The sequence below is a fragment of the Hemitrygon akajei genome, unplaced genomic scaffold (genome assembly GCF_048418815.1).
Source record: "Hemitrygon akajei unplaced genomic scaffold, sHemAka1.3 Scf000089, whole genome shotgun sequence".
In the NCBI taxonomy this organism is placed as follows: Eukaryota; Metazoa; Chordata; class Chondrichthyes; order Myliobatiformes; family Dasyatidae; genus Hemitrygon; species Hemitrygon akajei.
The window spans coordinates 472,567-493,558 of NW_027331975.1; the positions used below are offsets into that span (position 1 = coordinate 472,567).

At 42.9% G+C, this 20,992-nt stretch overlaps 1 pseudogene; it reads right to left on the minus strand.

Moving 5' to 3' along the window:
* Positions 1-825: 825 nt before the first annotated feature.
* LOC140722802 (N-acetyllactosaminide beta-1,3-N-acetylglucosaminyltransferase 3 pseudogene) lies at positions 826-19,281 on the minus strand (annotated as a pseudogene).
* Positions 19,282-20,992: the final 1,711 nt, after the last annotated feature.

Consider the following 20,992-nt stretch of genomic DNA (forward strand, 5'->3'; position numbering starts at 1 on the left):
GGTGGTGGAGGCGGAAACGATTAGGTCTGTTAAGAGACTCCTGGATGGTTACATGGAGCTTAGAAAAAGAGGGCTATGGGTAAAGCCTAGGTAGGTCTAAGGTAGGGACATGTTCGGCCCAGCTTTGTGGGCCGAGAGGCCCATATTTTGCTGTAGGTTTTCTGTGTTTCTACTCAGACGCCGGCCACTGGGTTTGTCCCACCTTCCTTTAATTCGCTCTTACTAATCAATCCCAAATGTCGATTGGCCACTAGTTGATTGGTCACCGATTGCTCTATTGCACTGCCGTGAGCTGCCCCTCGGACAATGAGCCTTATTGAAGTCCCCTCCTCTCCAGCTTTCCGATGTCCAGGTTGGCCACTAGTCAAAGCTACCGGACTTACCTCTCAGTGATGGCCGGGTCAATGACAGCAACATGACACTGGCAACCGAGTACATTGTCCTAGACAAGACTCCTGCCAAATCTAATGCCACTCCCCTTCCCACTACATATCGACTGCCGTCTATGTATGCATATTGATCTGTTGTCCCCACATGTTCATTCATCTCTTTCCCTCTCTGCAATGTGAATACTCCAGTTAAAGCCATCTCCTGCGTGTGTGCTTCTATTTGATATGTAGTTGCACAGACACAACGCAGGCTGACATTTGAGTACAGAAGTGATGACCATAAGTTTCTCTATTTCTCCAACCTGAGACAATTCTAGATCTAGATTCTTTGTTGTTCTCACAGTTCCAGTCCAATAAATGCATTTGTCTCTTTCACATTTTGCAAGGGACATGTAAGCAACGGCAAGAAGAAAATACACAGATATAACTGTTACTAAAAATTTTATTGGTGGCTTATTATACAAATGCCCCAAGTGAAGATGCTGAACCTATCTACACGCAATGCAACAAGGACTGCTCACTTGGAATAACTTTACAATTGACTTAAATTGTGATGCTCCTGACAATATTGTAATGTCATTATGGGTGCAGTAAGAATTAGGCTGAGTGATGACACCTGACAGCTTTTCAAACATTTGTGGAATGTAGAAAGGCACCAACCCTATGAATTAATGTATCCTCCAATGTAATTTAGGAATTGAGCTTCTTACATTGCATAAACAACTGATTAACACATGTTTACAAACTGCATTGCATTCCAACAGTTGCTACATTCTCTCATGACTCATGTGGTCCTTTTCGTGAGTGCAGACTTCTGGGGAGCACGAGCACACTTCAGATTGGCATCATGCACCGCATCCCACATCAATAGAAGTTCGAAAGGCCGAAAACGGTGCACGAGCAGTAACTCACGGTAATAGCAAGGATTGAAAGAGTCATCTTGGGTTGAAGGAACACTGATTCCAGCTGTCCTGAATCCGCTATGGGAGTCTGGGGCTAGTCCAGCCTTGGCCAGACACATCCCCAAAAATACATCATCAATGGGGTATAGTTCAAGGTCTTGGGCTATGTGGTAAATGATATGAGCTGTATACACAGACATAAGTATCCCCCCTCCACCAGCGTATGGTGGGTACGAGTTGATGGTGGTGACTATTTCTGGCACATAATACTTGCTCGACTTCTGGCGAATGGGCCCAACCCCATAAATGAGATGGCCCACAAACAGGTGTTGGTGAACCTTCATGCCTAGCAAGTAATCAACCATGTTATCTGTGTTAGCAAAAACATCATCATCTCCATTGAAGATGAATTTGGCACTGGGGCAAAATTCACTGACCCACTGCAGCAACTTGTATTGTTTGAGGGTGAGGTTGAAAAAGGTATCCAAGAAATCCCATTGTAGGACATCTCTGTGTTCTCGGTTTTCCATTGCTAACAGCTGATTCAATTTCCTCCTTTCTTTTTGGTCAGGAGAGACACCAGAGATAAAGACTCTCTTATAAGGACCCCATTGAATTCGCGTTCTTTGCCCCAGGTCTTCCTTACCATTTCCCGCCGATCCTGGTTGAAAGGGTCAGATTTGATCACCAGGAGCAGGAAGACATTCTGAGATCCTTCTCGACCACCACATTTGTTTGGGACGTTTTGAATCATGTTAAATTCTCGACAGTGTTTATACATCAAGAAGTTTTTTATGTGCTCTTTCTCTTGATGAAATGAGGACAGGTGCAACAATGTCCTGTTCGCGTGGCACTTTGGCTTGAGCACTGATTCAGTTGCATCAGCAGTAACAACCTTGGGCAGATCTTTGCGATGAACAGTTTCTGCAACATTATCAGTCTCTCGACATTTGTCATTATCCCGGAACATGAAGAACAATCCCAGTGTAATCAAAACAGTCAACACTACGTTCTCATAGAATCGCCGATATCTTCTCATCTTTCACCTGAAGTAGAGAAAAAGATATGGATTAATTCAAAGAAAACTTTACATTTACATGATACTTGAGAAGAATGGGAAGTTTCAACTGTAATGAGGTTCACTAATGCTTTGTAATATTGACCTCAAACTGATGGTGAGGTAAGGAATAGGCAGGGCACTACACACTGTTGAAAGTTTAATTGACCTGAAGCATTCCATTCCAGCAGAAAAACAAATCTACCTATGGGATACCATCTCTGTCATTAAACTGAAAATCGCATAGTTTCTTTCTGGGCATTAAAGATATATGATTCCAACGGCTGTATTCCACCTCTCTTCACAGCTCTCATCACTCCTCTTGGGGCTTAAACTGAACTGAGACATAGAGCAATAGAGCACAATGCAGGCATTTTGGCCCATGATGTTGCACCGACCATTTAATCTGCTCCAAGATCAATTTATCCCTACTCTCTCAAATAGCTCTCCATTTTTCCTTCATCCATGTGTCTATCTAAAAGCCTTTTAAATCTCACTGATGCATCTATCCTTATCACTACCCAGGCTGTGCATTCCATACACCCACCATTTTGTTTTTAAAAAAATACTACTTCTGACAATCCCCTAAACATTTCTCTAATCACCTTAACATTATGCCCTATCATATTAGCCCTTTCTGCCCTGGGAAAATGTTGTTGGCTCTCCATTCTATCTGTGCATCTTATCAGCTTATACGCCTCTATCAATTCACTTATCCTCCCCCTTTGCTCTAAAGAGGAAGGCCCCAGCTCGCTCAACATTCAGTTTGAGTTCACAGGTTATTGATACTATGGAAGATGATCTGTTATTGATCTGTTATATTAGTAACCGAATATATGGCAGTGCAGGGAAGGTAACGTGTTAGTACAGCTACTGAAAGCATCTGATTTCCAGGGCACTTCAACCTGGTCTATGTATGCCTACAATAGGAGAAACAAAGAGAAGTATACTCAAGGACCTTGGCTTCCCGCTTCTATTTTAACCAGAGAATTGTATACAAAGTTAAATTAGCAGTGGCCCACCCACGCTGCCATCCATTGGTCAAGCCACTTTATGGAAGGCTATAACTAAGGCATAACTAGTCCCAAAGGCAAGGCTACTTCCACCCAGACATTCAGTCGTTAGCAATTGTGACAAGACAGCGAAGCCATCGCAAACCCATATCTATTGAAGGAAAACGGCACCAGCATCACCAATGGCAGGAATTTACGCTTCATGAAGAGCAGTGAACCTTGGACTCCAGGAGCCAAGAGAAAGCACAATTAACTGACAGCAGAACAGGGCAGATAGTTAGAATGATCCACAATGTGTATGAGTAAAACCTTGGATGCCATGAGCCCTGAAAAGACGCCAGTGACTGATAGCAGAACGATGTGTACAAGTAAAACTATTTGCACAGGGATGCAACTTGTGTCACTTTAGAATTATGGAATCCTAGAGTAATGCGATCTAAACAAGCCCTTCGGCTCAACTGGTCCATACCAACCACAGCATCCTCCCTGCTAGTCCCAGTTGTCTAGTTTGGCCCATAACTCTCCAAGCCTCTCCCTTCCATGTACCTGTCCAAATGCCTGTTAAATGTTGCAGTTGATCCCACTTCAACCACTTCCTTTAGTAGCTTCTTCCGAGTACTCACGGTCCTCCGTGTACAGAAGTTATCCCAAGGTCTCTTTTCAATTTTTCCCCTCTTCTCTTCTATCTGTGGGCTCTCATGTTGTACTCTCCAACTCTCCAATAATGACAATCCACCTTACCAATACCCCTTATGATTTTAAACTTCTGAGGTCGCCTCTCATTCTCCAAGGAATAAAGGTCCAGCATGGCTAAACTCTGTGTAACCCAGGCTCTCGAGCCCAAAAAGCATCCACGTAAATCTCTTCTGCACCCTCTACAACTTTGCAGCGTCTTTCCTATAACAGGGTAACCAAAATTGTACATAATATTCCAAAAGTGGTCTCAACAACAACTTATGTAACTGCAATTAAAGCCCCGCCCTTAAATTCTACACAATAACTGATGAAGGCTAGCATGCTAAACGCTTTTTTCACTATCTTGCTTTTCAGTGAACTGACTTGTCAGCGCCTTGCCTTTCATTGCACAAGTTCTACATCATTTGAATGTCCATCACCTCACATATAACCATATAACCAGATAACAATTATAGCACAGAAACAGGCCATCTCAGCCCTTCTAGTCCGTGTCGAATGCTTACTCTCAGCTAATCCCACCGACCTGCACTCAGCACATAACCCTCCATTCCTTTACTGCCCATATACCTATCCATTTTTTAAAAAATGACAATATCGAAACTGCCTCTACCACTTCTAGTGGAGCCTTATTCCACACAGCTACCACTCTCTGAGTAAAGAAGTTCCCCTTTGTGTTACCCCTAAACTTTTACCTCCTGACTCTCAACTCATGTCCTCTTGTTTAAATTTCCACTACTCTCAATGGAAAAAGCTTATCCAAGTCAACTCTATCTATACCCACTCATAGTTTTAAAAACCTCTATCAAGTCCCCCCTCAAACTTCTACGCTCCAAAGAATAAAGATCTAACTTATTTAACCTTTCTCTGTAACTTAGGTGCTGAAACCCAGGTAACATTCTAGTAAATCTTCTCTGTACTCTATTTTGTTGACATCCTTCCTATAATTCGCTGACCAGAACTGTACACAATACTCCAAATTTGGTCTCACCAATCCCTTGTGCAATTTTAACATTACATCCCAACTCCTATACTCAATGCTTTTATTTATAAAGGGCACCATACCAAAAGCTTTCTTCACCACCCTATCCACGAGATTCCACCTTCAGGGAACTATGCACGATTATTCCTAGATCACCCTGTTCTACTGCATTCCTCAATACCCTACCATTTAACATGTATGCCCTATTTTGAATAGTCCTACAAAAATGTAGCACCTCACATTTATCAGCATTAAACTCCATCTGCCATCTTTCAACCCACTCTTCTAACTGGCCTAAATCTCTCTGTAAGCTTTGAAAACCTACTTCATTATCCACAACGTCACCTATCTTAGTATCATCTTCATACTTATCGATCCAATTTACCACCCCATCATCCAGATCATTAATTTATATAACAAACAACATTGGACCCAGTACTGATCCTTGAGGCCGACCACTAGTCACCGGTCTTCAACCTGACATACAGTTATCCACCACTACTCTTTGGCATCTCCCATCCAGGCACTGTTGAATCCATTTTACTACTTCAATATTAATACCTAACGATTGAAACTTCCAAACTAACCATCCGTGTGGATCCTTGTCAAAGGCCTTACTGAACTCCATATAGACAACATCCACTGCTTTACCCTCGTCAATTTTCCTGGTAACCTCTTCAAAAATTCAATAAGATCTGTCAAACATGATCTTCTTTGCACAAATCCATGTTGACTGCTCCTAATCAGACCCTGTCTATCCAGATAATTACATATACCATCTCTAAGAATACTTTCCATTAATTTGCCCACCACTGACTTCAAAATTACAGGCCTGTAATTGCTAGGTTTACTCATAGAACCCTTTTTAAACAATAGAACCACATGAGAAATACGCCAATCCTCCGGCACCACCACCTATTCTAGTGAAATTTGAAATATTTCTTTCAGAGCCCCAGCTATTTCTACACAAACTTCCCTTAAGATCCTAACGAATATCCTGTCAGGTCCGGAGAGTTATCCACGTTTATATTCCTTAACAGCGCCAGTACTTCCTCTTCTTTAAACAGCTCAGGTATTTGTAAAGTAACGGTGATAGCGGAGTAACACACCGACGGGAGTAATGTAAATAGACCCGGTAGTCATGAAAGTCATCTGATTGATAAGGTTATTTTTTTCCCAGTAAGTGAACACTAATCTGTTTGTGAAATAGGTTGCATTCGTTTGGATGTGGTTATCTATAGTTTGCAATCACCACATAGCTGTTGTCTTGCTCATCAGTTGTAATGGCCCCATTGTGGACAAATATTTAAGATTGCTTTATAAAGTTGTTGACTCTGAGATCGGTGCTGCTCCAGGTTGCCGAGGCACAGTTAGATATGGCGAAAAGGAATGTCCAGTGTTCAAAAGATTATTCGAAAATTGTAACTTTTTACCAGAGTTCACATGGCCCATCCTGCTGCTGTGTCTTTCCTATAAGCCCACAGCGATTTCTGCCCTCAGCTGTCACTGAAGTCTACAGTCGGACAGTCAATTGGTCCCAAAGTAAACAATACATTAATGCGATGACACCACCCGATCTGAACCAGGATGCGGGTCGCGGTTTCTCCCTGGAGCTGATCGATTTGTCGTAAGATACTGTATGTAATTTTTGTCGCCGAAATTAAGCCTGGATCGAACAGCATATCGGAACAATTGGCTCGAATGAGTTTTTGTGTCGTTTAGTTCTGGCGCTGTGGAGCAGGGTCTGGAGTACGTGCTGGTGAGTGTGACGTCCAGGTTTATGTGTGTGTTGTCAACTAAATATTGTCCAGAGTGTGTTCACTTACTGTTTGGTCCCACAGAATTCCGGTGCTCGGATGCGCTGGAACCAGAATCAGGAGCTCAGCATAGAGTAAACACAGAGACTGTACTGGGTGGGCAACGTTACGATGTGTTAATACGCCCCCTTGTGACGGCAGGAATTCTAGTTTTTCTACCATTTAATCACTGTCTTTAAAATTGTGTGGCTTTGCGGATCCGCCTGATTTTTCTGCAGGAGTGAGTGTGCTATTCCAGCAAAGACAACAAGTATCTGTCAGTGATATTTAAAATAAAACTTTATGAGTTAAATCTCATTGGCTGTTGATAACAAATGGCTATGTGCACTGTATTGTGCTCCTCCGGTACCTAATAATACGGCCACTGATTGTATGTCCGTTGTTTTCTACTGCCGTAGCCCGTCCAGTTCAATGTTCGACACGTTACGCGTCCAGTGATGCCTCTCTGCACAGTGCAGCAGTTCGTGATTATTTGAGTTACTGTCGTCATCCTGGCAGATTAAATCAGACCCGCCTTTCTCCACTAATCTCTCATTAACAAAACGTTTTTGCTCTCAGAATTACCGTTACTTGATTTCTTTTTCCCAGCACCATTCTCCGCAAACTGAGACTGTTGAACTTGGCAAACCCAGGAGTTACTATTCTTTTTTTTTTCTCACGTTCACAAAAAATATTCAGAAATCGATTACTTCATAGTTGATCCCCGATTTTAGTCCAAAGTCCAGAAATGTGAATATGATGCTATAGTTCTTTCGGATCATGCGCCTTTAATTTAGCTTTTGAATTGAATGATGCCGTTATTGCAAATTTGCCTTGGTGTTTTCCTGAAAATTTATTACGAAGTCTGGATTTTGTCAAATTTGTTGAGACTCAGATAAAAGATTTATTTTTCTTTTTAGTATTACGTATCCCATAACTGGATCACTTGCCAGCAAAGATAGAGAGATCCGTTGAAGTCTGATTGCACTATCTTTTAGAAGTTTTTATTTATAAAGGGGCACAAAAGTAAGGTTAATACAAATATTCAGATAACATACGTCGTCAATACTCAATCTAAAGCGCAGGAATAGTAATAATCAATAAGAAATAAGCTCGATCGTTGTCTAGGGGTAATATTTTGTCCAATGAAAATATAAAAAGTCTCTCGAGGTCACTGCAGTTCCACCAGCTGCAGTCTTTTGGGTGTCGCGGTGGTGCACTTTGTTGGAGAGAGAGAGAGATAGGTATAGAATGGAACAGTTACCCGGCGGGTTTTTCCAACCTTTATGAGTTCGATCCGTCGGAGTCTCGTTGGGGGGTGGCCGTTCAATTATGGCCTCTCCCGTAGCTAAAGCCATTCTTCCGATGTGAGGTCGCCAATCCCAGGCAAGGAAAAGACGCACACGAGCCCCCCACCGGCTGTCGCTATTAAACGCTGTCACAGGATTTCTAGCGTGTTTTCTGGTGCGTCTCTGGGGGGGGGGCTTCTTTACAACCCCTCTTTTATCTGAACTCACGGGGTCTCAGATGTCAATCAGGTTTGGATCATGCAATCTCTCTCCGTCTCTCCACCCATGTTGCCCTGAGGGTATACACGTAGTACAGTTCCCAGTTCACAAAGGTGTCTCCACGAGACAATGACCACAGTCGCCAGCTTTTGCCTCGCCGTGAAACGAGGGACACCGCACGTATCTTTCTCTTCTCTTAGGTCATTGAACCCCCTTCACTAGGGCTCTTGCGATTCTCACAAAGGAGGGGGCTGGGATCATAACATTAGCAATACGTGAGATGTTTCAAAATTGCTTATATGGGATACATTTAAAGCATATCTGCGCTGTCAGATAATTTCCTATTCAGCTAAGCTTACGAAACAGACAAAAACATAGTTAGAGAAGATTTCCAAACAAATAAAAGACTTGGATAATATTTATGCAGTCTCTCCTAACATTGATTTATTTAAACAAAGAGTTGAACTCCAATTGCAATATAATTTATTATTAACTTATCCTATTAAAAGAAATTTACTAAAATTGAAATGTCAATTTTATGTGTTTTGAGATAAAAGTAACAATCTATTAGCATCTCAATTAAAAGCAGCTGGAGCTAAAAGAGAAATTTTTAAAATTCGTATGGGAGATGTTATTTAGTATGCAATTATGAAAATATTAATAAAAATTTTCAAGACTTTGATATTGAACTTCAGAAATCTCAGTTTCCAGTTGATTCTTCTAAAATGAATGCCGTTTTACAAAAGACTGATTTTCCTCAAATTTCTGCTGCGGATCAACAAACTCTTGATGCTCCTATTACTGAAAGGGAAATTTAGAAAGCTAATTTTTCATTGCAATCTCGTTAAGCTCCTGGACTGGATGGGTATTCTGTAGGATTTTATAAAAATTTGAAAAATTGCTCTCTTCATATATGTTGGAAACATTTAAAAATTCTTTTTTGACAGGAGAGTTAACTCCCACATTTGATGAAGCTTCTATTTCTTTAATTCTTAAGAAAGATAAAGATTATACTGACTGTGCTTCATATAGACCAAGTTTATTATTAAATATGGATGCTAAAATTCTCTCAAAAATAATGGCTAATCGGTTGGAACATATTTTAGCTAAAATTATTTCTCAAGATCAAACAGGTTTTATAAGGCTTAAATTTCCAGCATCCGCAGATTTCCTCGTGTTTAGGTTTAATAAAGGGCCGTTATTCCTTTTCTAATGTCCAAAGATTGTTAAATGTTATAGATTCATCCTTCTTTAAGGTTTCCCAATGTGTCGTGTCTCTTGATGCTGAAAGGCATTTGATAGAGTTGAATGGAGATACTTATTTAATGTTTTAGAGAAATTCGGCTTTGGTATTAATTTTAATGTGGATTAGAATGATATATAAAAGCCCTATTGCTACTGTTATTACTAACATTTGCAGATCTTTTTTCGGCTTTCATTGGGTATGAGACAAGGATGTCTGTTAAATCCTTTGTTATCTAATTTGGTGCTGGAACCCTTGGCTATTGCACTTTGTAAAGCTAAAGATATTCATTGAATTTTTATAAATGGGATTGTTCATAAGATCTCTCTTTATGCTGACGATCTTTTAGTTTTATTTCGAATCCTGAAGAATCTATTCCTGGCTTATTGAAACTATTAAATGATTCTGGAAAGTTTTCAGGATTTAAACTAAACCTTCATAAAAGTGAATTATTTCCTCTGAATGATTCTGCTTCTATATATGATGACATTCCTTTTAGACTTACTGACTCATTTCAATATTTAGGTATTATTATCACTAAAATTATAATTATCTTTATAAAGCTAATTTGGTTCCTTTAGTGGTTTTTAAGAAGCAATTATTTTGTAGATGGAATCCACTTACACTTTCGTTAGTCGGTCGAACTTATGCAGTTAAAATGATAATTTTACCAAAATTTTTATATGTATTTCAAAATATCCCTTTTTTAACTCAGAATTTTACGATCAAGTTGATTCCATTATTTCAATATTTTGGTTTCCGATGTAACCAAGAAATTGGTACTTTTTTACATTCTACTTGGTCTTGTTCTAAAATTCAACCTTTCTGAACAAATTTAAGAGTTTTACTGGAACAAATTATTGGAACACAACTTCCACATAACCCAATATTATTTTTATTCGGCGATATTGAAGGGATAAAACTGAAACCCTAATTGATAAATATCAGAAAGAATTCATAAAAATTGCACTGGCAGTAGCCAAAAAGGCTATTGCAGTTACTTGGAAATCGGATTCATACTTAAGTATAGATCGTTGGAAGAATGAAATTTCCATCTGTGTTCCACTTGAAAAAATTACTTATAATTTAAGAGATAAATATGAAACATTTTTGAAAATTTGGCGCCCTTATTTACAAAAGACAGGATTAAATATATAGGTGCTCGGAAGATAAAATAATTGGTTATTTGGGGAAATAAATAAATATATATATATACTAAAGTTATTATGAACTCCGTGGAGCATGTGGGGATCTTCCAATATCCAGGCATTCTTTCTTTCTTTCTTTTTTCTTCTTTTTCTTTTTCTTTTCTTCTATAGGGATGTTAGGGGGAGGGGTTAAGGGGAGGGGGAAGGGTAGATTTATTTTCTTTCTGTAATCATTTGAAAACTCAATAAAAAAAATTAAAAACAAAATACAGTCGGAAATATATATGTGGGAAAACGGGTTTGAGCCGGAGGGTAGGGGTCGCCGGGGGTGTAGGAGGTGGCATAGTTCCATCTATTGAAGTCTGCTCTTTCGTGTCCCCAGGAAAATACCTCCCTGTTTTGAAAGGACTCTGCTTGTTGCTGAGAATATAGTAAACCATCACTATCACTCTCCTGGTACTGCCCATCAACACCGCTTTGCTCTGGGTTACTGTCTGCCTACCTGGTCAACCCCTTCCTCAGCAAATCTCTGGCACATCTCACAAAATGCTGCAGGTACTCAGCAGGTCAGGCAACATCTATGGAGGAGAATAAACAATCAACGTTTCAGGCCAAGGCCCTTCATCAGACTGGAAATGAGGGGACAGAAATTCTAGATATTGTCACATTACTTTCTATTCCTTGTGGTCCTGATCTGAAATGTTGACTGTTTATTCCTGTCCATGGATGCTGCCTGACCTGCTGAATTCTGCGAATATTTTGTGTGTCTTTTTGTTGCCAGAAACTTTCAGCATCTGCAGAATGTCTTGTCTTCTGGAGTAACTCGCTATTTTAATGTGCATCGCAATCTGTTAGAGGAGCAGGAGCAGATGATAAATGTACTCCTTCCACGTGTGACTGTATTTCCCCAGAGATGTCAACTCTCTCTCTCTCTCTCATCTCCCTGCTCAGTTTTCACAAATATTTTGTGAATTGCCTATATTGCATTAAATCCAGACGCAGAATCCGCAGAGTATTTATAAATTTAAATAATTCGCCAACATACCCGTGTCCTTTCCTGATGTTGACGTCACTGGAACTCCTCCACTGCTCGAACCTTGACGCATTTTGGGGACAGGCGTGATCAGTTTTTACTGTTCTGTAACAAAACAAAACAATAACAGGAGGGTCAGCCATTAATTAAAGGAGAATACTGTTTTGTTTTTAAACGGAGGCAAACTCTTCCAAAAATCTTGGGCCGATCCACTGAACACTTGAGGGTAGGGTCCACCTGATCCACCTGCGCCCATCCACCCACAGTCACACAATGTCCATTTTCGATCTCTCCATGGATTGTACACTCGACCAGGATTCTCCAGGGTATCTACTCTCTGTATTGCAGGCAATTCCCTTTTTGGAACCAATCTTTTGTCCTGGACCAGGAGTGTTGCGTCTACGGAATGGCAAGGCAGTTGAGCAGACAGCGCCCACTGCTTTGGTCCTCCTACCACTGGTGGCGCTGTGGTGAGTAATGGACAAGTGTTTCAGCAGTGTGGGCTGAAACATTTCTGCTGACGATGAGACGATGCTGACGATTCCTCTCGTCACTGCATTATACAGATTTCTCAGCCACACCTGATTCTCACCGTCTCCTTTCAGTTTAACATCGCCTGGCATTGACACCTACGGCAATATAGGATTTGAGTTTATAGAGAGACACTCTGACATCCTGAACAATGCAATATCACCTATAACATCCTGACATCTTGTCCTGAACCACTATAGTTTTTTTTCCAGCAGGACTTTAAGACCATTATCAGCACCAAAATTTGGTTAAGATTTCTTTGAGCCTATCACCTGGCTATTATCAGATAGTTAGTTATATGACACCTTGTTAAACACAATGTCAACATGCCATACATCCAAAACAACAAGTTGGGAAAAATCATTAACATAAATAAGATGCTGGAATTATTCAACAAGACAGAGAAAATGTTAATATTTCAGGTGGCAGACCCTGTATCAGAGCTGAGTCTGTGTGTAGGAGCCGTGTATCGGTTCTCTATCAGCATTGCATCCTGCGTTGTGTATTTATGATGTTTTTTTATGGTAACTAGTTGCATCAGTGGGGGTGTGGTACACGCAAAGGGAGTCAGTTATATATTTGTGCTTTGTTCCATGCAGTACACAGTCCTAATGCCCTTCCTTCAGACAACATTGGTGGCGTAAGAAAGATCTTCCATAAGAAAAAAAACCTTGCCCAGGCTTGCGCCCTGGAAAATTTCCAAGGTGCAAATCCATGTCTATCGAGACTAACGGAGGCCTACTACATTACCCAGCTGGGGACTGACGGATGTCATATATTTTGTTATTATCCACTCAGATACGCTGAACTTAAACTTGGGTACAGATCAGTTTCATCGCTTCAAGATTGTATGTTTACTGATTGCTAATAAAGGATCGAATACTTATCACTGACATTTGTAACAATCATTATTGGATTTGAGGGCACATCATGTAAGTAGAACAAACCTGTGGGGGGGTCGCCAGCAATGGCAATTAGCTTGGTTACATTTCACCGCTACATTCTCAACAGATATTTCTCAACCTGCCGATCATTTGAATATTCTGAGATACTGAGTATTTTGCTTCCGTTTTCACCAGTGAAAAGGACCTTGGCAATTGTGGGGATGACTTACCGCAGACTGAAACACATGAGTGTATGGACTTTAAGAAAGAGCATGCGCTGGATCTTTTGAGTGCTTTTAAGTTAGATAAGTCGCCGGGACTGAACGAGATATACCCCATGCTACTATATGAATCGAGGGAGGAGATTGCTAATCCCCTGACGATGATCTTCACATCATCAATGAGGTGGGGAGATGTACCAGAGAATTGGAAGTTTGCAAATGTTGTTCCCTTGTTTAAGAAAGAGAGTAGATAACTGAGGAAATTATAGACCAGTAAGCATTTGGAGAGACATAATCTGATTAGGGATAGTTAGCATGAACCTGAATGAATTGATTCTTTGAGGATGTAACAAAACACATTGATGAAGGTAGAGCAGTGGAAGTACTGTATATGGATTTCAGTAAGAGGTTAGCTACGGTTCCCCATGGAAAGTTCATTCAGAAAATAATGAGGGATGGGATACAAGGAGACCTTGCTTTGTGGATCCAGAATTGGCAAGCCGACAGAAGGCAAAGGGCGGTTGTCGATATTTTGTATTCTGCATGGATGATGATGACCGATAGTGTTCCATTGGGTCTGTTCTGGGAACCCTTCTCTTTGTGATTATTACAACTGACCCGGATGAGGAAGTTGAAGGATGGGTTAGTAGGTTTGCTGAAGACACAAAAGTTGGGAGTGTTGTGGATCGTCAGCAGGGTTGGCACATGTTACAGTGCAACATCGATAGGATGCAGAACTGGGTAGAGAAGTGGCAGATGGAGTTCAATACTGATAAGCGTGAAGCGGTTCATTTCGGTCAAATTTCAAGATAATATAATATTAATGGTAATACTCTTGTCAATCTGGAGGATCAGTGAGATCTTGGGGTTAGTATCGATAGAACACTCAAAGCTGCTGCCCACGTTGACAGTGTTGATAAGAAAGCATATCAGTTGACATTTATCAGCCATGGAATTGAGTTCAAGAGCATGAGGTAATGTTACAGATATATAAGACCTTGATTAGACCCCGTTTGGGAGTACAGTTTTCAGTTCTGGTCACCTCACTACAGGAAACGATATGGCTGCTATAGAGGGAGCACAGAGGAGATTTACAAGGACTTGCTTTGGATTCAGAATAACAATTATTTTGTTCTCCTTTACACTTGTAAACAATCTTGAATCTTGAACCCTGGGGATAATACCACAGTCCACCATTATCTATGCCACTTGATTTCATAAACTGCTACAATGTCACCCTCATTCTCCTCTCGAATAAAGATCCAACTCGGCCAACCACTTCCAATGACTCGGCCCTCTAGTCCAGGCAACATCTTCAGCAATCTCGCCTGCTCCCGATCCAACTTGATAGTATATTTCCTACAGCAGGGTCAACACAACTGTACAGAATACTCTGTGTAGCCACACCAACAATATAATGCCCATCATCCAGAACTCAATGCCCTAACTGATGAAGGCCAGCATGATTAAATCCTTCTTTTCCACCCTCTATACTTGCACGTACACTTTCAGTTACTGTACTCTTGTACTCCCAGGTCGCTCTGTTCCACAACTCTTGGTGCCCTCCCATTCACTATACCAGCCCCGCTTAGTTTGACTGTCCAAGATGCACCATCGCTCACTTGTCCAAGTTGAAAACCATTTGGCATTACTCAGCCCATCTCCGTAACTGACCAAGATGTCTTTGAAATTCAGTGTCACCTGTTGCCTTATAAACCAGTCTCCCGAATTTAGCCTCCCTGTATGCACATGACTGTGTCGCCACCCACAGCTCTAATCTGCTAATTAAGTTTGTCGACGACACCACATAGATTGGCCTCCTCTCAAGCAATAAGGAGGTGGCCTACAGGGAAGAGGTCATCTCTCTGACACAGTGGCGGCAAAGTAATAACCTTCCTCTCAATGTCGCAAAAACAAAGGAGCTGGCTGTGGACGACAGGAGGAATGGAGACGGGCTAACCCTTATTGACATCAATCGATCTGGGGTTGAGGGGGTGAACAGCTTTAAGTTCCTCGGCATCTACATCACCGAGGATCTCACGTGGTCTGTTCACACCAGCTGTGCGGTGACAAAGGCACAAAAGCACGTCTTTCACTTCAGACGGTTGAGGAAGTTCGGTATCGGCCCCCAAATCCTAAGAACTTTCTACGGGGACACAACTGAGAGCATCCTGACTGACTGCATCTCTATCTGGTATGGGAACTTTACTTCCTTCAATTGCAGGACTCTGCAGAGAGTGGTGCGGACAGCCCAGCGTATCTGTAGTTGTGAACTTCCCACTATTCAGGACATTTACAAGGACAGGTGTGTAAAAAGGGCCCGAAGGATCATTGGGGACTAGAGTCATCCCAACCACAATCTATTCCAGCTGTTACCATCCGAGAAATGGTACAGCAGCATAAAAGCCAGGACCAACAGGCTCCGGAACAGCTTCTTCCACCAGGCCATCAGACTAGTTAACTCACGCTCAATTGAGTGTACACTATAGTATATGGACTGTTCAATATATTATAAGTTATTATACATTACTTTCATTGCACATTTTGACCGAGACGTAACGTAAAAAAATTTATTCCACATGTATGTGAAGGATTTAAGAAATCAATTCAATTTAATTCAATTCAAACTTGCTCACCGTGCCATGTACATTCATATACAAATCAATGGCATGAACAGTGAATTACAGAGGTCTCGACACTGACACACACATCCCACTCATCACAGGGCTCAATTCGCTAAAATCATCTTTAATCATCTCCCTCTGTTTCTTGTTCTCGAGCCCGGTGTGATTCCACCTCGCCAGGTCCCCGTGAAACCCACGTGACCGAACCTTCCCGATCAGCTGCCATGCGGGATCTTGTTACAGACTTTACCAAAGTTCAGATGAACAACATCACTGCAAACCAACAACAACCCAACTCCCCAGTTAACTCTTAAATAATCTCCAAAATACTTGACAGATATGATGTCCTATTAGGCAGTGTAGATGGTGATTATCCGATAACCAATGTCCAACATCCCGAGACTTCAGCTTCACTGCGGACTGAGAAAATTCCGATCCCAGCTGCAGAATTACCAACATGGACTGAAGCCCGTAAACTGCCAGTTCCATATCCTCAGAATCACCAGCCCAATATTATGACCCATACAAAGACGATTTGATGCCGGCGATTTTCCGTGGTGTTCCTGCCATTTCCGATTCACAGACTAAGGTGGAATTGGAGCCAAATGACCCCCTGCCGGAGCCGGTGCTCAGGGTGGTTCCACGATCTGTATAGAGGATACGGATACACTTCAGCCTGATCCCAGCAGCTAAACCGAGCACATTTGATTACAATCTTCCTGCTGTGTGGGATCTTGCCCAGCACAGCTGGCTGCCATGTTTCCTGCAGTGTAGCAGGAACAAAATATAAAATTATAAAGTAGAAAATGCTGGGAACTCAGTACATCAGACTACATCTCTGAAAGAACAAATGGTGGAAGGCCCAGTTCCGTAACTGAGACTGTCCAAGATGCTGCCGATCTGCTGAGCGTTTCCAGTATTTTCTGCTCTTCACTTTAAATTTCCTGCAACTGTAGTATTTTCTCCCTCTTCATTTTAATGCACAGATAGTAAACTGATTGCCACCCTGAACTGTAAATGCCACCCCACCCCAACCACTCTGTTAGATCTGAGTTCATTCTGACCCTGGTGTAATACATCCCACACAGTCAATGCTCACGGCATCCTTTCCTTCCACTATCACTCTGTTACATTTGCTCCCGAGGCCACTGTCACTACGCTGAGAGACGGTGACCACAGAGCGATACAAACTGCAACACTTGCTGCAGCTCTGACGGGCCGTTACCATGGAAACAGAGGAAATGTCTCACCGAAAATAAACAAAAAATGAAATAACAACCTCAACTTCAGATGCTATGGGTTACATTATGGCAAAGGTTAACACTGTAGCCATTTTGTAACGGTGAAACTAAATTTGAAATGGCTGCTTTTACCCTGCCACGTGCTGTGTTCAATTAAACCTCTGGTAGTCCTAACTGTCAAAAGAACAATTCTGGAAAAGATGCAAAGCAAAACTTCACATGAAGACAAAGTTTGAAGGAGAGATTGCTGAAATATATCATTGCAGCAATGGGAGCAGTCTGGGCAGAGGTTGAACAAGATGGTTGATATATATCATTGAGGTGGTGGGATACAGACTGGACCGAGGATTAACAAGATGGTTGATATATACTGATGGGATACAGGTTGGACAGAGTTTGAACAATATGGTTGATATATATCACTGAGTTGGTGGGATACAGATTGGACAAAGATTGGATAAGATGGTTGATATATATCACTGAGTTGGTGGGACAGAGGCTGGACAGAGGTTGAACCAGATCGGCAGGGAATGAGCAGATGGAGCCTGAAGGGGGAAGGGGATGAAGGGCGATCTCTGATGTTCCTCCCGCAATACACAGACCCTGAAATAATAGTACGCACGAGTAGATGACAGATTCCAATTCTACAAAACCAGAACAAACAATAAGAATTTTGGTATATGCCATTTTCTACTCGATACACTTTATCAATTCACCGCAGTAAGTATCACATCCGAAACTTAACATCTTCATATAGCTACTGCTCTTCCTTTAATTGAATGAAATAGTGGAGAACAGAGATAGAGCTGAGTACGTAATAGAAACCAACCTCCCCCCCATGGACTCTGTCTATTCTTCCCACTGCCTCAGTAAAGCAGCCAACATAATGAAAGATCCCCACAACCCTGAACATTCTCACTTCTAATGCTCCATAGGGGCGAAGTTAAAATAGAACAGAAACATGCCACCGGACTCAAGGACGGTGTCCATTCTGCTGTTAGAAGCGAACAGCGGGATGAGTGGACTCCTGACCTCACAGTCTAAATCGATGAGACCTTGCACCACATATCTACCTGCACTGCACTTTCTCTGTAACCAGAATGATTTGTTTTACCTCAATGTACTGCTGCAATGTATTGATCTGTGTGGAGAATACCGGAGACACGATTTTCACTCTACCTCTGTACATGGAAAACAAAATAAAGATTCCCCGTTCCAATCGTGTGGGAATATCAGACAGCCTGGGTTGCTCCTTTGGAAATTCCGGAGAGAGTGTACACATTTCCGAGAAACCCAGATAAATGAAGAAGACTTAATTCTCGCATTAATAGGGCCAGATATCGGGAAACCCTGTCAGCATTTCGGCAAGTCGTAGCAATGGAAAGAAGATGGAAATAAGCTTCCCAGTCCCCTGAGAGGATGTGAGAGATCTGGATCTCACTGTCCTGTCTGAACTGGGAAAGATGGAACTTCTCATACACGTGGAGGAGTCTCCCGAGGGTGCGATTACTCTGTTTAACCCTTTGTCTGCAAGAACACAACAGGCCGAACAGCTGCTTCCAATGTGCTGGAAATATTTAAAATATTATCGACGCCAGGCGTCGATCCAGGTGAAGTTTGTATCCGATACCGGGCCGGGTGATGGAGGTAAAGTTCACCGGGTACATCTTAATGGATGGGTTCAGTCTCGGCATCACCACCTCATCCCACTCCTGGGACCAGAACACCAGGGGTTGAGCGGCAGCACATCTCAGGCGGTTCGGAGTGAAGGTCCCATAACCCGGACCGACCACGACAGGTTGTGGTCAAGCAAGCCGGACGAGGCCGCCAGTTCAGGGAAGTTAACGGGACTCTCTGCCCAACATCAGGTTTCCCTCCCCCGGGATCGGCTTCAGTACTCACCGTTGGGAAATTGTCGGTCGCGTTCAACCCTAGTAACCGGCCTCAATACTGACCGATGAGAACTTGATCAATTTGTCCCGGATAAAAATCGGTCCACCCGCTCCCAGCAGACGATCCGCTTCAACAGAGAACGGAACGAAAACCCCGCCCTTCCGGAGACTGCGAGAGCGGGGGCGGGGCATCGGAAGCGAAAACCTGAGATTCTGCAGATCTGCGTTTGAAATGGGAGCGAGAACCTGGGTCACGTGACGGGTTGAGGGTCTCCCGTCTGAACCGGTGACTCTGCTCCTCGCCCCTCACACGCTGCCCGACCCATCCGCCACATTTTACACCAGCTACATTTTTGATTTTTCCTGCTGTATCTTCCCATCCCCCATCTCTCCAACTCCCGGTTCTCAGAGTTACGAGTTCGATTCATATCCCTGTCCGTTCCACAATTCCCTGCCGATTTGTGCAGGTTTCATTGAAGTCGCCTCTACATTTATAAACACTAATTTCTACTCACATTCCTCCGGAGCCTCACTGGACAGAAACACTGAAACACCAAGTGAGAAACAGCAGCACCAACACCGTCAGCAAGATGGCGGCTACTCTCCCATCCCAGCCATGTATTTCTATCCAATCCTCGATCCCGTTCGGTCTCCACGCATCTGTTGACCTCTGTCACTATTTCCACCTTCCCACCTCCCCCTCACCTGGATCCACCTCTCGCTCCCCAGCTCTTGCCCCATCACCACCCCTCGCCTCTTTTCTCTGACTATTTCCCGTCCACTCTCAGTCCAGAGGGAGGGTCTCGGCCCGACATGTTGACGATCCATTTCCCTCCAAAGATGCCGCCCGACCCACTGGGTTCCTCCGGCAGTTTGCTCTTTGGTCTATATAATCCGTGTTAGTATGGGGAGCGGGATTTTACACCAAATACTCTGCAGGTGCTGGGGTCAAAGAAACACGCACAACACGCTGAAGGAACTCAGCAGGTCGGGCAGCAGTCGTGGAAAGGAGCAGTCAACGTTTCGGGCCGAGACCCTTCGGCAGGACTGAGAGGGAGGGGGCAGGGGCCCTATAAAGAATGTGGGGGAAGGGTGGGAAGGAGATGGCTGGTAGGTGCCAGGTGAAAATGTAGTAAAGGGAAAGATTAAGGGGTGGGGATGGGAAAGCAGAGAGGTGATAGGAAGGAAAGGTAAAGAAGGTAAAGCACTATATGTAGTAGAAGAAGGCAGAACGATGAGAGAGGTGATAGGCAGCTGGAGGAGGAGGCAGAGTGAAACTGGGATGGAGCCACATGCAAAAATGTTATTCCCTATTCCCAGTTCCTCGGTCTCCGCTGCATCTGCTCCCAGGATGAGGCTTTCCGTTCCAGGAGATCTCTAATTTCCTCTTTATTTAAGAATCGTGGTTTCCCTTCTGCCGTCATCAATGATGCTCTCACTCGCACCTCCTCCGTTTCCCGCACTTCGGCCCTCACCCCATCCTCCCTTCACCACAACAGGGACCGAGTTCCCCTTGTCCTGACATACCACCCCACCAACCTCCGGATCCAGTATATTATACTCCGCAACTTCCACCACTTTCAACAGGACCCCACCACTAAGCACATCTTTCCCTCTCTACCCCTCTCTGCTTTTCGCAGGGATCGTTCCCTCCGCGACTGCCTGGTCCCCACGTTCCTCCCCACAGATCTCCCACCTTGTACTTATCCTTGCAAGCGTAAGTGTCTACTACACCTCCTGTCTTACCACCATTCAGGGTCCCAGAACAGTCCTTCCAGTTGAGGCAACACTTCACTGGTGAGACAGTTGGGGTCATCTATTGCACCCGGTGCTCC